At 58.5% G+C, this 17790-nt stretch overlaps 1 protein-coding gene across 1 annotated transcript in view; it reads right to left on the bottom strand.

Moving 5' to 3' along the window:
- Positions 1-12548, bottom strand: part of SHISAL1 (shisa like 1) — a 79682-nt gene extending 67134 nt beyond the window's left edge. The window contains exon 1 of the mRNA XM_088837556.1: positions 12292-12548. The gene's annotated coding sequence lies outside the window, so the exon portion shown is untranslated. The remainder of the gene's footprint in view (positions 1-12291) is intronic.
- Between the last annotated feature and the right edge of the window lie 5242 nt (positions 12549-17790).

A 17790-nucleotide genomic window follows, 5' to 3' on the forward strand; every position in this document is an offset into this window, starting at 1 on the left:
CTGGTTTCCAAGTCAAGGTTCTTCCTTAACAGGCCTTTGACTCTTGGCCTTGGTATTTTGGGGAGGAAATGGGGTGGAGGAGGGAGTTGCCACACCCTCAACCAGGACCACTGGGAATTTCCCCCTCTCCCAGTGTCTCGGGGAAAAGAGAAGAGACCATTCTCGGGGACTGGAATCAGCTGGTTCCATTTCCTGCTGGGCTGGAGCCCTCCCCAACCCTCCACACTCAGGACTTCCCAGGGATCCAGCCCCTGGTTGAACTCCCCCAGAACTCGGTGCACCACCGGCCCCAGGGACAGACTGGAACGTGGGGAGCTGGGACCTGCCCTCCTGCCTCGTTACACAGCGTCCCCTGCCCGCTCTGGTCTGGCCCCACACTGACCCGTGGGCACTGGGCCCAGCGGTGAAAGACCCCGTTTGGGATTTGTGTCTGCAGGAAAGGAAAGCACCCGTGCTGGGGGAAACCCTGCAATGTCTCAGACCTGCTCCTGGCCCCAGGGATGGAGGGGGGACATCTGTGTCTTGGGGTCACAGCTCTGGTTCCAACCCCACCTCCACCACTTACAAACACAAGATCATGAACGGGTCACTTCGTTCACGGCCTCTGTTCCTTCCTGTCGCCCTCCTCCCTTCCATCCATCATTCAGGCAGGAAACCTGCCAGGTGCCGATCCCAGCTCTGCTGCTGCTGCTAAGTCGCTTCAGTCGTGTCCGACTCTGTGTGACCCCATAGACGGCAGCCCACCAGGCTCCGCCATCCCTGGGATTCTCCAGGCAAGAACACTGGTGTGGGTTGCCGTTTCCTTCTCCAGTGTGTGAAAGTGAAGTCGCTCAGTCATGTCTGACCTGTAGCGACACCATGGACTGCAGCCCACCAGGCTCCTCCGTCCATGGGATTTTCTAGGCAAGAGTACCGGAGTGGCTTGCCATTGCCTTCTCCGAATCCCAGCTCTAGACCCTGAGGATGTAAGAGGGAGGAGACAGACACCGCCAGCCCTTGGCGTGGAGACGCCTTATCTGCCTGTCCTGTGCATCCATGTGAGTCCCCTGCAGACCGCTGCCTCCCCGAGGGGAGGCAAGGAGGACGGCCCCTCTGAGACCCCTGGCTGCCCAGCCCAACACTGGGCAGGGAGGAGGAGGAGGCGGCGGCGGGGCACGGGGGTAGAAGTGGGCCAGGGCAGTGGGGAACAGGTGGCGAGGGGTTGAGAGGCCCTGACCACGGCCTTGGACACAAATAAACTCCAGCTCGTCGCCCTTCCCCACTGAGAGAGAAAATAGCTTTCACGCTGTATTTTCTGATTTTTTTTTCACTTCACTGCTTCTAAATCGATCCAGAACAGATTGTCCAATTGTCTGAATTTCAGGAGAAAAGCCTCCTAATCTTCCCCAGACTTCTGCCAGGCCCCGACCCCCTCCCCAGGAGACCCCACGCCTCGGCCAGACCCCAGCCAGACATCCACTTATCTGCTAGCCTGACCTGCAGGCAAACGGACGGGAGCCCACCCCCCAGGATAGGTGGGCGTGCACTCCCAGAAGGGCGCTTGTGCCTGGAGCCACTGGACAGAAAGACTTTGTTTTTGCAGGAAGGATGGACCTTACCCTGCACTGCGGGACAGTGGAGCCACATGGGAGCTTGGGGGCCCAGGGTGGAACTGGAGGCTGCCACCTGCCTCCTCTAATCAGGAAAGGACTCTGGGTGCTGGGTGAGCCACACACCATAAGCAGCTGTGAAGGACTGTCATGATTCCCGTTGACAATGGCAGTAGGGAAACAGGTGTCATCTAGTGGGCCTACAGGATCGACTGGTCAGGACTTGGGGGCATGGGGACTAGGCCAGAGCACATCCTGACTCCATGATGTGCTGGATCGATTACCCATGTCTGCCCTGGACGCAGCAGTAGCCGGCGGTGGTACTCAAGCCACATATCTGCCATCCCGCACCTATAAAGTCTGAACTCCTTAACTAGCCAGAGTCCTTGGAGATCAAGCCACTGCCAACTTCCATGGCCTCGCCTCAACAACTTTCCAAAAATATCACGGGGAAGCCATGCCGTCCAGACGTTTCCCAAACCTTTTCATCTGGACTCCGTATGCACTGTTCCCTCTTCCTCAAGATTCCCCGACCCCTTGCTCAGCCGCCTGGCCAGCTCATCCTCCGTTTCCTTGGGTGCCACCTCCTCTGGTGAGGCCTCCTTGATGTTTGGCCCTTTTCCCCCAGGCTGAGTCGCTGCCCTGCCCTCTGGTCTCACTCCCATCAGGTCAGTCCCTTATGCAGGACTTGGACCCAGGCAGAACAGTCTTTCTGGGGACCCGGAGTCCCAGCAGGACAAGCCCTGAGTACAGTCTTGGGAGTGAATAGTCACACGACACACATCCAGGTAAATGCTTGCCCGCTTCTAGCTGACACCCGGCCCCTTTGGAGAAGGTCCCAGGCACAGCAGAAACCAGACTCCAGATGTTAAGGACCCACTGGCCCAGATGATGCTGAGGCAGCCCCAGTGCAGACCCTCACAGGCTCCCGCCAGGTCCCACCCATCCCCAAAGACTTGCTCCTTCGTGTCTCTCTCTGCCAAAGAGAAGGAATGCAAATAACAGTGACAAATGGGTGGGGCCTGTGGAGGCCTCCTTCCTGGACTGCTTTGCCTCCGTGACTCTCTTTCAGACACACTGCAGGAGGGTCTGCTGTGGACCCTGCTCTGCAGAGGAGGAAACTGAGGCAGAGAGGATGGAGGTGGCTGGGCAAGGCCACCCAGATGTAAGGGGGCGCACAGGAGCATGGTGACCCGCACCTCCAGGCCAGCACCTCTCCTGACCACAGAGGGTACCCTGCCTTCTCTCCATCCCCCATGAGAAGATCTGAATCCTGGCTTTGCTACTTAGCAGCTGTGTGTTCCTGGGGAAGCCACAGCCCTTCTCTGAGCCTCAGGTGAGAATGCTGATCCATCCTTGTTCAGGTGTGTTCAGTTCAGTTCAGTTCAGTTCAGTCGCTCAGGTGTGTTACAAGTATTAAATCAGGTAGTATTCGCAAAGCGCCCAGAACAGGGCTAGGCAAAGCTGGGAGACCTCCTGGCAGGTCAGGGCTCCAGGGCCAGGAGTCTTGGGCCCAGCACTCATTCTGTGGCCTCAGCAAGTTGGCAGTGCCCTCCCCCCTCATTCTTTTCCAGAACCCATCTCTGGTGCCCTCTTTGGAAGGAATCAGATGGCCCACAGGCTGGCAGTCCACACTGCCTGCACCATGCCTCCCCCCAGCTTCAAAACCTTCCTGCAACCTGCTGTCCACTGTATGGAGTCCAAACACCCCCTCTGACTTGCCACGCACCTTCACAAACCACACACCACGCTCAATGTGTGATCTTCGTGCATCACCACGCCCCCAAAGGAAACAGCATTCCCCCATATTACGGAGGAGGAGACTGAGGTTCTGGGAAGCACCAGGACTCCCCTGCCCTAAAGAGAAGGAAGCCACAGTCTGAATACAGCTCTGCCCAGCTTCCAAACCAAACTGTCAGGGACACCAGGCAACCTGGGTCTTCAGACTTGGCCCCTCACCCCTGGTTCCTTGAAGGTGGATAAATGTTCACACAGAGATGAGAGATCATATCAGGCTATGAAACTCATTCTCTCTCATCACTCATAGCCCTCAAGGAGAAGACTCTGCCCCAGTCCCTGGGCCCCTTCCCGAGCGTCCCTGATCCTAGGCTTTCAACGTTTCCTGACAGCCACCACTCACTCACTCATGCATTTACCCAGTCATCCATCCACCTGTCCATCAACTTGTGCATCCACCCATCCACTCATCCATTCATCCATCCACCTGTCCATCAACCTGTGCATCCATCCACCCATCCACCCACCCATCCATCCACCCATCCATTCACCATCCACCTGTCCATCAACCTGTGCATCCATCCACCCACCCATCCATCCATCCATCCACCTGTCCATCAACCTGTGCATCCATCCACCCACCCATCCATCCATCCATCCACCCATCCATCCACCCACCCATCCATCCATCCACCCACCCACCCACCCACCCATCCATCCATCCATCCATCCACCCACTGATCCATCCATCCACCCATCCATCCACCCATCCACCCATCCACCCATCCATCCACCCACCCATCCACCCACCCATCCATCCACCCATCCACCCATCTATCCACCCCCCCATCCACCCACCCATCCACCCATCCATCCATCCACCCACCCATCCATCCATCCACCCACCCATCCATCCATCCATCCATCCATGCACCCAACCACCCATCCATCCACCCACCCATCCATCCACCCACCCACCCATCCATCCATCCATCCATCCATCCATCCACCCACTGATCCATCCATCTACCCATCCATCCATCCATCCATCCATCCACCCATCCACCCACCCATCCACCCATCCATCCATCCACCCACCCATCCATCCACCCATCCGTCCATCCATCCACCCATCCACCCACCCATCCACCCATCCACCCATCCACCCACCCATCCATCCATCCATCCACCCATCCACCCACCCATCCATCCAACCACCCACCCATCCATCCACCCATCCATCCATCCACCCATCCATCCATCCACCCATCCACCCACCCATCCATCCAACCACCCACCCATCCATCCATCCATCCACCCATCCATCCAACCACCCACCCATCCATCCACCCATCCATCCATCCACCCATCCATCCATCCACCCATCCACCCACCCATCCATCCAACCACCCACCCATCCATCCATCCATCCACCCATCCATCCATCCACCCACCCATCCATCCATCCATCCATCCATCCACCCACCCATCCATCCACCCATTCATTCATCCATCCATTTTCCTGGTGGCTCAGATGGGAAAGAATCTGCCTGCAATGCTGGAGGCTAGGGTTTGATCTCTGGGTTGGGAAGATCCCCTGGAGAAGGAAATGCCTACCCACTCCAGTACTCTTGCCTGGAGAATTCCATCAACAGAGGCTACAGTCCATAGGGTTGCAAAGAGTTTGACACACCTGAGCAACTAACACATCCATCCAGCAGTTCATCCCTTCGTTCACAGACCCATCCAAAGCACGCCTGAGCTAGAAGCTGGCTACACAGCTAAATCGGGAATAAGGTGGTCTCAACCCTTCTCAGACAGAGAAAAAGTCCACTGCTCTGTGCTCTCTGGGCGTTTCTGTTGTTAAATGTAGTGGTGGTGACAATGATAACAGTATTATTTACTGAGTACTTATGATGTGCTTGGCTCTGGACCGGACATGTTCCTTGAATCAACTCTTCATTCTTACCAAAACTGCTAGGTAAGTGCCTCTCCATTTTTAGAGGAAGAAACTGAAGCTCAGAGAGGTTTTATAACTTGCCTAAGGTCACACAGCTATTAGGGGTTTAAACTGGGATTCAAATCTTGACAGCCCCTTCCAGAGCTTAAGGATAATAAGTAATAGTTATCACTGTAATTGATCCAGGAGCCTGGAATGGCACAGTCCTCACCTTGAATCCTCAAAACCACCCTTGTAAGGTATTATTACGACTATCATCAACATTATCAAGCTTATTTCAAAAATAAGGACACTGAGACTCAGAGAGGGAAATAAGCAGGCTAGCATTGGCTGCAGGTAGGGGATGTGAACCCAGGCAGGTGAGCCCCAGAGCTGGCTATCTCATTGCCCTGCTCTGTGGTTGCCATGGCACCAGGCGGGCACCAGAGCAGTCTAAGGGGCCACTAGATTCACTTCTTCACTTAATCAACAACCACAGTCTTGGAATCCCCTCTTCTGGGGGTTCCTGGATGATCAGGTTTGGGTCCCTCCCAGCTGCTTCATCAAAAGACTGGAGCAGTGCTCACAGAGTAACAAGTAATAAGGTGAGATTGCAGAGAGCTGACATGTCTTTGAACACACACGATGCGTTAAGCTGCAAATCTATCTTATCTGAGTCATGCAACAACCCATTTCACAGATGAGGAAACTGAGGCTCACAAGTTATATAACCTGTGCAGGGTCATAGAGTTAGGAACAAGCAGAGGGGAGACTAGTGATCCAGGCTGCTCCCCTGGGATCGGAGGCAGGAGCTTCCCTGCAGCTCTGCTTGTCGCCCTGACGTTGGGCCTCAGCCAGAGGCCCTGCTTATCCCCCAAAGGCCTCAAGGTCTCAGGGATCAGATTCTGAGCAGTGACAGCCAGATGATGCCATGTTCCCCATCTGCTCCTGGAAAAATCTAAACAACAGGGCCCTTTAGAGGCAAGCCCATGGGAGGGTGTGTTGGGTTCCTCCTGAGCTGAAAGCTGAACTCCACCGACCAGGCCTCTTTGGCCAGGCCTCTCGGGCTCAGTGATGATCCCAGGCTTTCCACAAACGGGCAGGGAGAGGCTCCATCTTCCCATTTTCTGGATGTAGAGACTGAGGCTCAGGTCTGGCATGGACAGCCTGGGATGCCTGTCCTAAAGCCGAGCCTGGACTGTAGCCGAGAAAGAGGAGCAGAAAGAGGATCTTGTAGACTTTGGTATTAGTAATTCTGTTATTCTTTGACTTAATGTTTAGAATTTCCATTTGGCAGGTTACGGTATGTTCTGCTGGGCTCCTGGAGCCCATCTAACCCAGAACCTCAGGTTTCAGAGTTGGGACTGGGTTCCTGGGCATTTGCCTATCCTCTCGGGCCTCTGTTCTCCTTAGGGAAAAGGAACCTAGGAAGTTGGCCCCGGGGTTGTCTGAGGGCACTGGAATATAATGGACAAAAAAGGGCTTTGTAATAAAGGAATCTGCAAACATTAAAATCCAAAGATCCGAAGATGTCTGAGACCCATTTTAAGACTTTCTTCAGGCCGCTCCTATGCCTCCTGAATGCCCTCTGCCCCCTTGTGCTGGCACCCTCCTATCTACCCTTTAAGACCCATGCCAAAAGTTAACGCCACCAGGAAGCCCTCCTTGACCCCTCAGATATAGTGGGACCTCAAAGGTGTCTGTTTTGTTTTGTTTTTTCTGCTCTTCTGCCTCCAACAGACACACCACAAAATCCAGCAGGGCAGGGTCCTATTTTAACCATCTCTTGTTCCCCGGGTCTGGCACTGTGTCTGGCACAGGGTAGGTGTCCCGGAAAGGTGGAATGAGCCAGAGCTTAAATGCGTATTCTGTTGGTCTATAAACCCAGCTGTGCGTGGACGATTCTCCTGACAAAGACGAGGAGCCTGAAGTGAAAGCAAATCACCATCATTTCAGTAACCCGCTCAGGGAGCCGTGAAGGAAATTCTTGAGCTGGATTATGGAAGGAATTTGCCTTTATTTTTAATTTGTACTGATATCTAAGAAAGCGGCACTTTCTTTTCAACCCATCATGCGCCGGGGAGCTTCCAATCTGGCGCAGGAGACAAACTTTCCCAATTTCCCGATGCAAATCTCGCAGCCTCGGCAAAGCGGCCGGCCGTCTTCGCCCTCCGCCGGGCATTTCTCAGATGCTTGCCAGCAAGGAATAATCAGATTATGTAGCTGGGTTTTAAAAGATCACGGTTTGTCTCATTTTCCAGGGAAGTGTGAACCAAAAAAAAAAAAAAATCTTCTTTTCCTCGCAGGGCTCTGTTAAAAGCTTCCAGAACTTACTTAATTCAGTGTTAAATGGGTGTAATTTGGGAAACTCATGCATTATTTCTTAATTTCTTGAAGGCGAGTTTGCGCTCATCTGTTGGGGTAGGTGTGTGTGTGGACAGATGGGCCGTGATGGGAGTGTGTGCCCCAGACTGGGGAGGAAAGGGGGCAGCCGGTCCACAACATGCCAAGGGAACACTCCATTCATGGCTGGTGGCTGGGAACGTGGGACAGGAGGCGTTGGCATTTCATCTCACGGCTTCTGCTTCTCTGCTTGCATGGCCAGGAAGGGAGAGATTCTGAAGCCTTTCCCTGATGGGAGAGCCTCAGGGTTCTGGGGGCAAATTTCATGTCTGCACCCCCCTCCCCCATGCCAGGCAGTGGCCTCAGATGCCCCTGAACAATCCGACAGGGTCGGCATCATATCGTGAACATCCTTGACCTTCCAGGATGCCCAATTCACTGTGACCTTGAGCACGCCGCCAGCCCTCCCTGGGCCCCAGGGTCCCCACTTACACGGGTAAGTGGGCAAGCTTCGAGCTCCCTGTCAGGCCCTAAAGCATCCCGACATCACAGTACAACACACGGGCCTCAGAGATGCTGGGGTCCCTGACTTTATCTGCCCCTCCCCCAGCCGTAGGATGCGGAGGGTAGGGGCTCCCACGCCCCAGACTCTGCCCGTGACTTTCCCCACCGCAACCCTCATGAAACCCATTAGGCAGGCGCTAAGTCACTGCACTGTTGAATGAGAAAACCCAGGCCCAGACAGTAAGAGCTTCGCCAGTGAGTGGTCACATCAGGACGTCCAGAGAAGACCCTCTGGAAAATTTTCAGCCTGTTTGCAGCTGAGGGGGAAAGGAAAGAGCGGCTCGTGGCCAAAGGGGATGCACGGGCAGGTCCGGGGTGCTGGGACAGCCACGGTCTCAGTTCAGAGAGGTATTGGTTCATACAGTCAGTCGTGAAACAGATCCTGCACCCCAGGTCACGTCTCGGGGCAGGTTTAAGGGGGCTTGACTGCTTCTTTACCTTCCTAGGGGGTCAGACAATGGAGAAGGGGGTCAAGGAACGTGTGTGCTGGAGGGAGAAGGGAAGGGAGGAAGAAAAAAAGGGGCAGAAGGAGGAGGGAGGGGTGGGGCCTCTCCCCTGCCAGCAAGCCCTGTGCAGGGCGAGACTGACACCAACAGAGTGGGTGGCACCTGGCATCCCCTTGGAGACTGTGGCCAGGGTGGGCAGGGCCTCTGGTCACCCTCCCCACTTTCACTGGCTCCAGATAGTCAGGAGCCCACCTGCCAGAAAAGTGTTTAGGAACCAAGGCCGCACAGTGCTCAGGAGTTGACTACTGCTTCAGCAACTTCTAGAAAGAGTGGCTGGGCTGGGGAGAAACCACCCTGGGAGAGCCGGAGATGGGCTCTGAGTTCATCCTAAGATTGATATGAATCTGTCGTGTGACTCAGCCGGAGAGAAGCTGAAGCAAGAGGCTGCACGAACGGAGACAGAGCGTCCCCACGGAGGGAGGTGATAGTTTTCCTCTGAGCCTAAGACGGGCCACACTCTGCATCCGTCCAGAGGAGAGCGAGCAGGACAGCGACTCGGCAAAGTGTCTGAAGAGCCAGCAGGGCCACCAGCAGGCAAGGCTGAACCCCAGGTGGTGGAGCACAGTGGTTAGGAGCATGAGTAGCTGGGTTACTTGTAACCTCCCTGAGCCCGTCTTCTCAGCAGTGCAACTGAATTAACAGCTGCTTGACACAGGGTTGGTGTGCAGAATTAAATGGGCTCAGTGCCTGCCCCGCACAGGGCCTAGCGCTCAGTGGGCCTCTGGGCTTTCATGGTCAAAGGCCATCCCATTGCCGTTCAGGCAAATCCTTATACTTGTGACAGTAAAGTCATCTGTCACAGACTCGGGCAGTTGGAGCTGCCAGATCTGGTGGCCACTTGCTACTTTCCCCTCCCAGCAGCAGCCAAGGGCCAGGCCAGGAAGTGGTCCTCTCCCACCATGCGGCAGGGAAGCAGACCCTCCTTGTTCTTCCAAACCTCCCTCTGCCCACCCCAATCACAGGCTCCACCCACAGGCCAGGGGCCAGTCCATGAACCTGACCATCCCTCCCTCCTCCCACTACCTAACCCACACCCAGGATGGGCAGTGGCGGCAGGGACCCGCTCTCCGGTCCTAGCCCTGCCCTACTGCACCATCTCCCCCTGCTCCCTAGTCCTGTAGCCCCCTCCCCGCCCCCCAACCATGCCCCACCTCTGAGCCCCGCCCACCTGATCCACAGGATGCCTCCCTCCCCGCTGTGTGTCCACATCTGTGTCCCTGGAGGGGCTCTGCCGGGAAAACACCACTGCTCCTCTCTTCTGGCTGATTCACGCCTGCCTGCCTTCCGGACCGGGCTCCCCCAGCCCTGAAGCCACCGCAGGGCCTCTGCGCAGATTCTCCCCACTTGCATCCCCCCCAGCTCAGCCTCCCCCCACCCTGGGGAAGCCCTCCATCCCCACTGGCTTCTCCGGGCAGGTTTCCCTTGGAGCCGCCAAGGGCAGAGCTGCTGCCCCCCAGCAGCAGATGTAGGGGCTCGCTGAGTTTGGCTGAAGAAGAGGAGTGAGGGAAGGAAGAATGGATTCATGACATCCTCAGCTTCCTTGGGACCTTGCTCTCTCTCTCATTCACAAAGGTCTGAGCAGCGCTGGCCCTGCCCCCACTCAGACTATCCAGTCCAGCTGCCCCCCGATAAGCTCCAGGCTGGTGGCCTGGGAGAGGCGGGGTGGGACACATGCGCACACACACACACACCCCCCACATGGCTCAGAGCCAATCTCCCCTCTTCCAGCTTCCCCGCCAGTCCAATACCTCCCAGATGCCTGAGACAGAGTGGAGAATTCAGTGTGATGGTGACAGCAGGGAAGCCCCTCCCTTGGGCTTTCAGCTTGAGCCTTGAGGGGTGGGGGCTGCCTGGCCACAGTGAACTTTCCAGCCACCTCCTGCCCCACACTCAGCCCCCAGCCTGCACAGGCACAGACCACAGCCTCTCTCGGGGTGGCGGACTGTGCTCAGGGATGTGTTCCGCCCTGAGCGGACACCGGTCTAGGGGGTGGTGGGGGACAGATCCCAATCCCGGGCAACACTGACCAGCATGGTTACCCTCCTGGCTGACCCCAAGGACCAGGGCTGGGTTGCCGGCTTCCCTGCCACCTTCAGCCCACCTGGCAGGTGAGGGAACAGGGGATAACGGAAGAGCTCCCTTTAGCCTGATCTGAATGCAACTTGCTGGCTCAACCGTATTTCCATAGCAGCCCAGAGTGAAATTTGCAGGATGCCAGTGACGAAAGACACACTGGGGCCCAGGCCCTCATTCTACACTAGGAAATAGGCCCAGAGCAGGACAGGCACCTGCCCAGGGTCACACAGTCTGAACTCACAGAGCTTTCTTGGCGTGACCTCGCAGCAACCTTCAGAGGTGGGCATGGTGCCCGTGCTACTTTACAAGATGGGAAAACAGGGGCTCAGAGGGGTCAAGCGCCTTGCTCAAGGTCACACAGCGGCGGGGAGAGAGGGCTGGAGGCCTCCGGCTCTGACTGCTGGGCAAAGCACTTTTCCCTCTTCCCATCCCGGCCTGGGCTTGCCTGGGCGGGAGCAGCAGTCACTAAGACGAGGGATCAGAGAGGTCAGGAGAAGCACAGTAGACGCGAGGCAGGCTGGCAGATTATGTAAACGGCCTTCCCAGCCCCACTGCCCCAGGGGTGCCGGCGGGGAAAGCGCACAGGGTACCCGGGAGGTCGGCCTGGCCCACCGGCCAGCATCAGCTCTCTCTAAAGAGATGACAGTTGGAGGCGCGAGGACACACTGGCTTTTTTTCCTCCTTTCTGGTTTCCTCTGGCCGAGTAACAAATACTAACACTGATAATGATAATAATAATTAGAATAAATATAACCTGAAAACGCTCGGGGTCTCGTTGCCATGGCAACCGTTGGCGCTAAGGCGCTCCGGAGGCCGCCGCCAGGCCACCCAGCCCCCGGGCGCGGAATCAATATTGATTCAGCCCCAGGAGGCGGCGGCGGCTCCACTGGGACCACGCGGCGAGTGGCGAACGAGGGACACGCACTTGGAGAGGCCTTCATGATTGCCCGCGCCGCCCAGCCGGGACCCTCGGAACCGGTCGGGTCCCCAGCCTGGCTCCGGAACCCTGCCCGGCGCGCACGGGGCTCCGGGTTCGCCCAGTTCCCGCACTGGTCCTCGGACACCGGTCCCCGCCTCGGACGCGAATGCCGGTCCCGGCGGCCGCGTCCCTGCATGGTGCGCCCTGGACTGCTCCTCGGAACCGGCCCAGGTCCTCCCCAAGGTTCAGCGACCCCGACCTTGGTGAGCCCTGGCGCGGACCCCAATGCCAAGGCGCCGGCTGCCCGACGCGGCTCCCGCCCCCGGACTCTTCCCCGGGCGTCCCCGGCCCCCTTTCCACAGCACCCCGGACCCCCCGATGCTCCGAACTTGCCTCTCCCAGGGCGCCCACCTCTCCTCGCCCGCCTCGGGCGCCCGCACCCCCTTCTCGGGGAGCCAGGGAGCCAAAGATCCGCGCCCCCCACCCCCACAACTCGCCGGGACCCTCCTCCTCCAGGAGCTCCGCCCCGACCCCTCTCCCCAGCTGCGCTCGGACCCCGGCCGGCGCGCCCCTCCCCCGCGCGGCCCCAGCCCGGCCCGCCCCCGGGGCGCCGCTCACCTCCTGCCCGCCGCCCGCTCGCTCCTCGCTGCTCCGCGGGGAGTCGGCGCCCGCGGGGCTGAGCCGCCGGCCGGGGCGCGGGGCCGCCCACACCCCCGCGGTGCCCCCGCCGCCGCCGCAACAGTTGTCCCGGCTCCGGGGGGCTCCGCGGCCAGCGCCGGGAAGGCGGCCGCTCTTAGGCGCGCGGGGCGCGGGCGCGGGCTCGGGCTGGGGCTCCGGCTCGCGGACCGGCCGCCGGCCGCATGCCCGGCCGGCCGCCCCGCCGCGCGCCCGCCCGCCCGCCCGCCGGCTACTGGGCGGCCCGCGCCGCCCGCCCGCCCGCCGGCCCGGAGCCCCGCGCCGCGCCCGCCGCCGGCGCCGCCGCCGCCGCGCTCATGCTCGCCGGCCCCGCGCCCGCCGCCGCCGCCGCCGCCGTGCCCACTTCACTCTTCGCCGCTCGCCGCTCGCCCTCTGCTGCCCCCTCTCCCGGCTCGCGGCGCCCGCGCTCCCTCCGGTTTTCCTTTCGCAGTCTCTCTTCCTCCCCCCGCTCGCCCTCTCCCCGGTGGCGTGTCCCTGCGTCCTGTCCCTTTTGCGACCTCCTCTTTCTCGTGTGCTCCCCTCTCTCACTGTTTCCTCCCCTCCTCCCTGCTTCCTTGCCTCCTTTCTGCTGTCCCCTTACCGCTCTCCTCCCGCCTTCCTTCCCGTCTGTTCCTTTCCTTTCTTCCTTCCTCCTCCGGCACCCCATCTCCGTCTCCCCAGCCCCGCCACACTCACCTGCCTCCTTCCTGGCCGCTCCCCAGCCCTCGGGCCGGCGCAGCTGCTGTAGAGGGGCGGGCGGGGGGCACACCAGCCCCGCTCCGGCCACCTGGCTGCTGGCCGGGCGGCCCCTCCAGCCTCCCCTCCTCCTGCGGCCGGCCGCTGGAGGGCCCCACCTGCCGCGCGCCTCCCGCTGCGGGTGCTGAGCCAGACATCCCTTCCAGGCGGCCCCTCCTCCGGAGGTGGTCAGGGCCGGGGTCAGGCTGAGCTGGCCCCTGGCAGGGTCAGACTTGGGCCGGAGACTTCTTCGCAGCAGACCAGATCTGGCCAGTTTCCAATGAGAAAACCCCGACTTCCTCGGGCCTCCGCGAGGGCGTTGTGGGCTCCCCGCCCCTGTTCCAAACCCCTCTTGTCTCCACTTCTCGCCAGCAGCCACCCCTCCCCGTTTCACCCCTCACCTGCAGGACCTCCCCGGGCCAGACTGAGCCAACCTCACTAAGCCTCAGTTTCCCCACCTGTCCTCGGCCCAGTGACCTCTGGGGGGCAAAGATGGTCATGTAGGGGACCTTGCAGCCTCTTCAAGGGCCCGGCAGAGGGAATGGCAGTGAGGACGGCTCGCTGATCGGTGGATCAGGAAGGGACAGTGTCTTTGAGTGCCCCGGCAGGCAGGTGGCCCTCACCCCTGCAAACCCCACCTTCGCGGTGTCACGGGCTCTGGCTCCGTTTTTACAGGCATTGATTGCACCTCCCTAGAAACCAGGCTGAGCCCGTCACACACCTGTTTGACTTATTCCTCTCCACAGTGCTGGGTCTTGGCTTCTTCTCCTTTACAAGAGAGGCAGCTGAGGCTCAGAGAGGTTAGGGCAACTGCAAAAGGACAGGACCAGGGCTCCAGCCTAGATTCCCCACCACCACCACCCACCCCTGACTTCCAAGCCCAGATTACACACCTTTGACAGCTTTCTTCCGTAAACAGGTCACAGCATCCTCTCCTTCACAAAAAGTTTTAAAGATTAGATGAGGCGGGATATTTGACACACTTTGCCCAGCTTCTGTAAACCGTCCCAAGGAGGAGGACAATGGTTATCCCATGGGATGATGGAAACCAAGGAGCAAAGAGGTTACGAAGCAGGCTGAGAGCCCGGGGCTGGACTGGTGGCAGGGAGACTCAGGTTGAGAGGTGACTGTTCCCTGTACTGGACTGGGCTGCCCTTGGTGTACGTCCAGGGCCCTGCACCTTCCCTTCCCTACAGGTCAGGCTCCCTAACAAAGCCACTTCACCTCCCTGAGCCTCAGTTTCCTCACCTACGAAATGGGAATCATTCTACCCCTGCAAAGAGCCATCATGGGATTAAATGAGAGTGCCGTCATCCACATCAGTGGCCCTTCTGTCCTTCCAGAAAATGGCAGAATGGGCAGAAAAATGAGTGGGTTTTGGAACCGGTCAGACTTGGAGTTGACTCTCAGCTTGACCATTTATGAACTGTGTGGGCCCACAGGCAAGGTCACTTCTCCCAAGTCCTGGGCACTGGTTTCCTGAGGCTGTGATAACTAATATCCATGAACCTGGTGGCTTAAAACAGCGTATCTTTATATTCTCTTACAGTTCTGGAGGCCGGAAATGCCCAAATCAGTGTCACTGGCTGAAAGTGTGGGCTGCCCCCCTGGGAAGTTCTCGGGGAGAATTCTTCCACTTCCTAGCGGCCCCCGGCACCCTTGGCTTGTAGCCGGGTCAAACCAAGCATTTTCCCACATGTCTCTGCCCTGCCTCCATGTGGCTGCTCCTCTGTGTGTGTCAGAGCCCCCACCCCTGCTCCTCTGTGATTGCATCTAGGGCCCACAGATAATCCAGGATAAGCTCGCATCTCAAGATCCTGACCTTAATCGCATCTCTGAAGCCCCTTTCTTCCCGTCCTATATAGGGTGAGGTCCTCAGGTTCCGGGAATTCCTCCGAGGCTATCTTTGGGGGGTGGGGGGGAGCATTTTTCAGCCTCTCACATGCTGGGCATCCATGGAAGCAGGACAGGGCAGACTCCTGGGACCTCTGGGGGAACCAGGTGAGACCCGTGAGAATACTGGCCTATAATACTGACCCATTCAACAAATATTCGTGTATTTCCACTCTGGGCGGGGCTGGGGGAGAAATGAAGGGGGCTGGGCTTTGCCGGCAATGACCCCGACCCTGCCACTGGCATTTCTGAGCACCTACTGTGAGTCGAGTTGGGCGGTGCTCCGCTCTCCGCCTCGCCTTTAGTCCCGGCCCTGTTTACTATTTCTCTGTCTTCGGGAGGCCTGCTCCCCCGCAAACGCTGCTCACCCGGGCGGGCGGCCTGGCGGCTGACTCACGCTCCTCGCTCTCCACCGAGAGCCGCCTTTTCAAAGGGCTGGCTGGGGAGGGAGCTAAATTTAAAGCCAGGCTTCCCGAGAAGATCACCTGCCACGTCAGAATTGCTGCTGTTTAATTAGAAGTTGGGGGGGGGGTGTGTGCGGCCGAGGTCCAGGCCCGGTGAGCCCCTCTGCAAAGCGGGGAGGGAGGCACGCGGAGGCTGAGCCCCTGGGGTGGGCGCGGGGAGGAGCCGCGCGTGACCGGCGGCATGCTGGCTCTGCTGTCATCCCCCGCCTCCCTAGGAAGCAGCCCCCCCCCCCCCCCCCCCCGCCGTCCCAAGGAGCCCAGAGGCCTTCCGCCTCCCTCCTCCTCAGACTCCAACTCGATATCTTAGGCTTCTAAGCCCCCAGTCCCCAAACTCCAGACGTAAGGAACTGGGGCTCCCCCTGACCAAGTCATCCGGCCAAGCTGGGGTCCGAACTGCGGGCCTGGCTTGGGGGCCACTTGGTCCCTCAAGGAAGTGGCTGAAGGTGGTGGGCAAGGTGCTCAGCTCTTTGAGACTATTTGCTTCTCAATCCAAGGAGGCTGAAGTCCCCAGGCTGTGGCCTGCCTACCACTGGAAGGCACTAACTCCAGCCGGTTTACCTGGGAGCAGAGGAGGCCCCAGGAGGAGCCTGCCCTTGGCCAGTCTCCTGCCGCCCCGCCCTGCCCCTTGGAAGCCCCAGGGCTATGTCCCTGCCGTCTTTATGCCCTTGCTGCTCCCACTCTCCCAGCTGGCTCTGGGAGTCACGGGTGGTGGCAAAGCCCCAGCCTCCTTGTGGCTGCAGGGTAGGGGCACATGGACGGCTGGGCATCCCGGTGATGAGGAACACTGCTTCTGGAGCGGGGTGCTGAGCTGGCAGCCCCTGGGGGCCTGGGCCGTGCTCACAGCCTCAGTCTCCTCTTCTGTAAGATGCTGGGAGCTGTGATTTTTCCAGGCCAGGCACATAGTAGGTCCTCAGTGTGTGGAAGACCCTCCCTCTGTTGTTCGGTCGTTCAGTCATGTCTGACTCTCTGTGACCCCACAGACTGCAGCGCACCAGGCTTCCCTGTCCTTCCCCATCGCCCAGAGTTTGCTCAAACTCATGTCCATGGAGCTGGTGATGCCATCCGACCATCTCATCCTCTGTCTCCCAGTTTTTCTTTCCTAGTCTTTCCCAGCATCAGGGTCTTTTCCTAGACCCCGCCATAACTGCCATGGCTGAGTGTTCTCGAGATTTGTGAGAACAGTCAGTCATCTGGTTCAGAGGCCTTCCTAAGGCCAAACACGCTGCACTGATGCCAAGTTGTGCCAGGCGAGGGGCTATAAACTCGCCGGGGCCTCCCTGCTGCCTCCCTCCTGGGCCACAAGGTGTGACACAATTTTTCGTCTGGCCCTGGCAGGAGGTCTGGCAGAACCATTCACAGGCCTCCTAGCCAAGAGGAAACAGGGCTTCTGTTTGCATCGAAAAGGCACTTGGCAGACCCAGTTCCAAGAGGGCCTCATCGCCTTCTCCAGGGTGTTACTCCACTATGGCCAAAGGGGATTTGCAGATGTAATTAATGTTATTAATCAGCTGATTAAGAAGATCAGGAGATAAGGAGATTGTCTGGTGTGCCTAAGCCAGTCACAGGAGCTCTTTAAAATAGAGCTCTTTAAAGAGTTGAGTTTTCTCTTCTGTCAGCAGAAGAGGATGTCAAAGATGGGGAGACAGTGAGACGCTGAGATGGAGGGGTCTTGGCAGGGAGATGAGAGCAGCCCCCAGCCAACACCCAGGATGAAACGGGGGCCTCAGTCCTGCAGTCGTCAGGAGCGGCACTCTGCCAGCACCCTGAAGGAGCCTGGAGTCTCCCCAGAACCTCCCCTAAGAGCCCAGCTGGGCCGAGGCCTCAGTTTCCAACTCTTGAGACCCCAAGCAGAGAACTCCCTGAGTCCGCCCTGACTCTGCCCCCATGGAACTGTGAGATAATACAGGGGCACAGTTTTAAGCTGCTAAATTTTTTACACAACCACAGAGAAGCCAATTGACCCAGCAGCCACTTGTTCAAAAATTCCTTAATTTCTAGGGGGTAGAGATCTTTATCTACGTGATTAAGAGGTAAAGAGGTAAAGACTCCCACCCAAACCCTTGGGGCCCTCACCCCCTCCCCACCCACACCCTTGGAGGCATTAGCTTTTGTGAATGAGATAGATCCATCTGCGCGTCTATCCCAGGTTCGGTTCTGCTGCAGCTGGCAGCTCTTGTGGCCTCACTGCATCTCACCAGCCTCTCAGACCCAGTGTGCAAATGATGAGAATTAATGTGATGCAAATCGGTAGGTTGAGCCAAACACCGAACTGGAGGCCTAATTTCCACACAGCCCAGCCCTCCCCGTGGGCAGCCCCTGAATAATAACAACGATAATCGAGATAATTGGC

The sequence above is a fragment of the Moschus berezovskii genome, chromosome 6 (assembly GCF_049115385.1).
Source record: "Moschus berezovskii isolate FMDL1 chromosome 6, NW_MosBer_1.0, whole genome shotgun sequence".
NCBI classification, from domain to species: Eukaryota; Metazoa; Chordata; class Mammalia; order Artiodactyla; family Moschidae; genus Moschus; species Moschus berezovskii.